At 44.5% G+C, this 5,761-nt stretch overlaps 1 long non-coding RNA gene across 1 annotated transcript; it reads right to left on the bottom strand.

Annotated features, from left to right (window-relative positions):
• Nucleotides 1–338: 338 nt before the first annotated feature.
• Nucleotides 339–4,732, bottom strand: LOC137849485 (uncharacterized). The gene is made up of 2 exons (XR_011091914.1): nt 2,893–4,732; nt 339–1,532 (listed from the first exon to the last, which is right to left on the bottom strand). It is a non-coding gene; the product is annotated as an uncharacterized lncRNA (long non-coding RNA).
• Between the last annotated feature and the right edge of the window lie 1,029 nt (nt 4,733–5,761).

Here is a 5,761-nt window from a genome sequence, read left to right as displayed (position 1 = left end):
TTAGAGGACCTGCACCTCCTTACCACTGTCTATGGCTGAGCTTCCCCAAGGCCAACACAGCTCTGCTGGGGCTTCCAAGACCTGCAGACCGCAGCTCTTTGGGTCTTGGTCTTGTGGCACACTGCCAGCACACCTCGTCTGGGTGTGCAATGTTGAGCACCAGCTCAATATCAACATCCCATTTCGATCTGTCTGTCCTCAGAAAAAATCCATCTTGTTAACTTGTTTCAGGAAGCTCAGTGCCAGCTCAGGTGCTGGCTGCAGTCTGTTCAGCCCGCACACCCAGCTGCATGCTCAGCCTGTGCCCTGCATCACGGGAACTGAAAATTTAACAGTGGTGTCATCACAGGGACACGTCTCAGCTGGACTTGCTTGTACTATGGGGCACACCAGCTGGGAGCAGCTGTGGTGCTTGTGACCCCTGAGGCCCCAGCTGCCACCCGTTGACTTTAGTATTGGTTCAATCTGTCCCCTAGGGACATCCGATGGATATAGGATCTCTGGAGAAGATGTGAAGCTGCCTGCTACAGAGATCAGCCCTCCCCTCCCAGCTATTACTTTATCAAAGGGGGGAAAGGTAACCTGCTGAACCCTTATGTAAGCCCCAAATATATCAAGAGCTTTCCAACAGTGTTCTTTCAGTTGTGTCTGTGAACATTATAGATATTATTATAATAAAAATGTTGACAATCTGCTTTGGTACCTAAATGTGGAATTGGGTTTATAATGGAAAACCTGAGCCCAAATGGAAAAGGGAAAGAGAAAAGGAAACAGGGGGGGGGGGGGGGGGGAGCAAAAGGGAAAGAGAAGGGGAAAGGGAAAGGGAAAAGACAACACATACTACAGTGTCAGCATATTCCTGGCCTTTCATCCTGAATGAGCTAAGCAGTAAGTGCAAATACACGGATCAGCAGGTTCCCATTTCCTACAAAGACAGGCATTTCGTGTGCAGATAACTCCCTGTCGGAAAGGAATAAGCAAAGGTGAAGTTGGCAATTCAAAGGTTAATTACTATCATTTAAAAAAAAAAATCCCACTTCAGGCACGTTGGCTTTAAAGCTGGTTGGAAGTGGCCCTCTAAGAGCTGGAAGCAATAAACGCCATAAATAGAAGCTCTCCAGCCGATGATATAACAAGTGTGATGTGATACAAGGCCTGTGATACAATTCCTCTGTAAAAGCAACTTGCTAAGCAAGAGAAGGGGCAAACCAGTTCAGTGAACTCCGAGGGCCCCCAGGCCCAGTGGGATCACTCACTGATGTCTGGGGTATTTTCTCCCCTGGCACAGCTCAGGCTGGGGCTGTGACCAGCCAGCAGGGCTGATCCACACCAGGGCCCCAGTAAGAGGTGAGCCCTGGTCCTGCAACACCAGGACCTGACTGTGGCACTAGTGAAAACTCCCCAGAGTGTGCCCAGACCCTCTGCAGCTGGGTGCCCGGTGCCCTCCGCCCGCCTAGGCCAGGTGTCTCTTCTGTTTTCCACTTGGGAACCAAAAGGGAATGATGCTCCTCCAAAGGTCCCATGATGAATCCCTACAGAATAAATTACACCCTTGATTAACTTTGGGGTAAACAGAAAAGAAAATACTTGAGCTAAAACCCGTGACCTGCTGCGGTACAAATTAAAAGCACGGGCTTTTTAAGGAAGACAAAAGTTCAAAACACTGCAGCACCCTACATTCATGCGGATGTTATTCAGTTACTGCTCTCACAGTTATCTGTTATTACTTCTTCCTCAGCTAAACAACAGTGCACTTAGCAGAAGTCATGTGAAAGGGGCTGACGTTAGACAGAGAGTGCCGTTGATGTTATAGTTCTAGGGAAGAGTGAGATTTCTTTTATATCCTTTCATGGCTGCAGCCCATAATTGCTTCCTGTCTTACACCTACACAAAATCCATGAATATAATTACAGCAGCGCAGCACAGGGTTCAATCAGAAGGCAGTATTGATTTGTGTGTAAATCAAAAGCCATCTTCCTCTGGTTCTGTTTACAAGAAGAAAAATAATAGGACTTTGCTGGAAAAGCTGCATAGTTAAGGAGTTGTGCATTTCACCCATAAAGCGTGGCCAGAAGGAAAAAAAAATCATCATCTAAATTAATCTACATACACAAGCCACAGGATTTATTTAAGTTTTGACCTACAGAGTAACGTTTCAGGGAAGGTGGGGGGAGAATTCACTCGTTGTAGATTTTTAAGATTTTTTTTTTCAAATTTGTATTCACAGGATCTATTACTGTGTTCTGCTGTACTGTGACCATCTATTATCAGAGCCTGGTGCCTGTAGCAGAAGCAGGTGTAACCCTCGAGGTGCACAGCTAGGTGACCATCACTCATCAGCAAAGACAGGATGCCAATTAGCACCGGCTTTGTTAATGGAGGTGGGGAGGGGCTGCTGGAACTCCCTCAGCTGCTTCCCCTGGTAAATCCTCATCAGGGCAGCAGAGGTGACACGAGCCTCGCAGAAAAGACAACAGCTGGATGAGGGGACAACATCTGTCCTTAGAGCTATGAAGTCAAGGTGAGGAGGCAAGGAAAGGCTGAATTTGCTGCCATGGAGCAATGTCTGAAGCCAGTAGTGCCACAGAAAGGCACGTCCCCTGCGTGGGCTGGGGTTCAGCCAGGGAGAGCCCCTGTTTGATGCAGGGTACCCAGGGAAAAACATCAGGCTGGGTTTCTGCCCCTGAAGATAGCCAGGGAAGATGCAAAGCTACTTCCAGCCAGATCCACCCCACCGAGAGCTCCCTCCTCTGCATCACCTTTGTTAAAGGTCTGTTCTGTGCTCTGCTCATGCATAAATGGCACCTCCAGTGTAAATGCTAACCTTGCCCCTGAGGAAGGGCACCATGCTCCTCCTTCCTCATCACCAGGCTTCAGAGTGGGTTTGCTCACCTGGGTAATTCTCTGCAGTTTGTCTGAGGGAAGCCTTTAAGATGGAAAGCTCACATGGAGGCGTTTCTATAGCTCTGTCCTCATTAGCACCTGCAGCCATCAAGGCATTTACACAGCTCCGGTGTTGTGAGGGAAATGAGGGCCATATGTGAGCAAACCAGCACTCTAACCCAGGTACAATAAAGTCCGTAAACCTCTCCTTTTCACTCTCTCTGAAAGAGCTACAGCAGCACAGAATAAGATCACTAAACACCCGTCGCTGAGCGCTCACTTTAAATTAGCTGTTCTGGGAACAGTTGTGGTGCCCTGGCATTGCCTGCAGCTTCTAACAATTAAAGTTCATTTTTGTCAGCTGAGAAGAAATCAATCAGAACTAATGACTGCATTAATATTATTCATCATCCCCTGAAGATTCATTTCTAGCGAGTTACCTAAATAATTAATACCAGAACTGATTTTATGAAGCATTCTCGGATGTAGTAATGAATGTATACTAACAATCTGCTTATGAGGCCACACTGCAGAGGCATTAAAATCTGATCAATTATGACATTATGGCATGCCTTCAGTCTTGAATAGGAATCTGTTTGGGGAAAAAAAAAAAAAAAAAAAAAAAAAGACACCACAATGTAATTCCATGCACTAAGTTACACCACAAGCTGTTCTGCCACTGGCTGACTAGTGTTTGTTATATTAAAACTCTGCTAGGAAATGGCTAACTAATGAACCAAACCGGCTCATTTTGAACAGTTTTTCATTTGATCTGTTGTGCTTCTGATCCATTTTTCATAGAAACAGTCATCTGAACAGGAAAAATGATGGCAATGGAAAGAAAAAAGCAGTGTCTTAAAAAATCACAGTAGAGAGTACATATGTTTTTTTTTTTTGGATGGTCTGAATAATATGAGTCAGAGATAAAAAAAAATTTAAATGTGTAAATACCTTATTTCCAAATAGCAAGGAAAGATGAAGGATGAAGACTGCCAAAGCACACCCTATATATATAATATATGTATATATACATATACACACACTAGCTAACCTGTTTGCCAAGTGCCATCCTCCACAGATGAAAGAGCAGCGTGAAATACTTTGTCTTGTTGACTTAGGAAGCTGCACTGTGTTAAGCACTTGTGTCACAGAGCTTAGAGAAGATATATGGGTGAATAAAGCTATCCTTGTACCCAAGGAATAGATGGAGCTGGGTAATTAAGGACTTATGGGAAAGCCTGGTGAGATTTTCCATGAAGTTTCAGTCAGTAAGACTCCTTACAGAGTCACAAAGACCTTAATGTTGTATTCTTGTGCCTGGTAAGGAAGTACCCAGCTCTGAGAGGGCAGTCCATGAACTAAGGTTAAGAGCAAATGCTCACTCATGACCTAGAAGAAGAGTTTAGCACCTCAAGGCAGGATCCTAAGCAGCCATTGCACAGCTACCCGAGAGGATGCTAAATGGTTCAGCTCCTGTAAACAGAGACAACAACAGTCCTATTGAACCCAAAGTGAGCTAAAAGAATCCTAGAAAGACAAAGGGGAGGATAACCTAATAATACAATTAGCTAATTTACAGAAGTGTTTCCAACAGAGTTTCTACAACATATTTTGTTTGTTAATTAGAAGTAAATAAAAACATCACCAGGGCAGTGAGATGCTACACTCTACAAGTCTGACTCCCTCCCCCAAGTCCATAGTGAATGTGAAGGGTCCCAACTGCAACCCTAGAGACTATGCTGTAGGTAGAGAGAGGCACTGGGGAAAATACTCCTTCCATCCCTTACTGTGAAGCAAGGCTGTTGGACAGACTGGGCTAGAAAGTTAATGAGACAGGACAAAAACTTAAAAAAAAAAAAAAAAAAAAAAAAAACAACCAACCAACCAAACAAAAAAAAAACAACAACAAAAAAAAAAAAAAACACCTCAAACCACTGTGTACAGAGCATAGTGAAGACAGTGCCCTTGTGAGGACAGCCACAGATACCCAAGTCCTCTTATGAACTTATGATTTTTCTCCTATTGAATCCAAGAGGATTTAGACACTGAGCCTACCACGGCGTTTTGGAAGCTCACTCAATAGCAGATGTGCGTATTGACTTGTCTACCAGCCTGAGAAATTGGACCCTGGCTGTTCACAGCATGATAGCCTAAGTTGCAAGAAGGTGATGTTGTCTTCTGCCTACAGAATTAGTTAACCCCGTCTGCTGATGTGCACAGAATTCCAGTCACCTCCCCAAAAGAGAGATTAAAAGCCAGGCTAATAATTAAAACACTAAATGTTTATCAATGTTCACTCGTGCTAGCAGCTGAATTCACTTCTGCTGTTATTGTGTCTTCTTCCTCTCCTCTTCCCTGAACATTTACTGAATTTGCTTTCTGACAGGGATGTTCGCTAGACACTCATATTTTATGAAAGCCATAGGGAATATTTATAAAAAGCAAATTTCAAATATGTCACCGCAAATGTTTGCACCACGCAGCCTACACCTTGCCAGTCAGGAGTAAATGCATGTCACACACACTCACGGATGGAATAGAGCATGGCTGAGAAATCCAGGCATAGAGAGAAGCAGCATCAATTTTAAATTGGCACAGTGAGCTTCACGAGAAGTCCAGTATATTCTGTAATTTTAAGATGTTCAGTTGACTCACAGACATCTTAAGCCTAATCAGCAAGCACGATCTTTAATGAATACCTAGGTGGAGCAGTACCTAGGTTGAATGTCAGTAAAGCCAGCAGCTCAGGACAGATCCCTCCAGGGACCACATCAGCTATAGTTACAAAAGGCCATGGGAAACCCAACAGCTTTCAGACAGGATCCTACCAGTACGGCTGGACAGGTCCTGGGTCCAGCTGGCTGGGGACATGCCACCA

The sequence above is a fragment of the Anas acuta genome, chromosome 1 (assembly GCF_963932015.1).
Source record: "Anas acuta chromosome 1, bAnaAcu1.1, whole genome shotgun sequence".
In the NCBI taxonomy this organism is placed as follows: Eukaryota; Metazoa; Chordata; class Aves; order Anseriformes; family Anatidae; genus Anas; species Anas acuta.
Note: the sequence above shows the minus strand (reverse complement) of the source record. Positions and strands in the feature narration are given on the sequence as shown.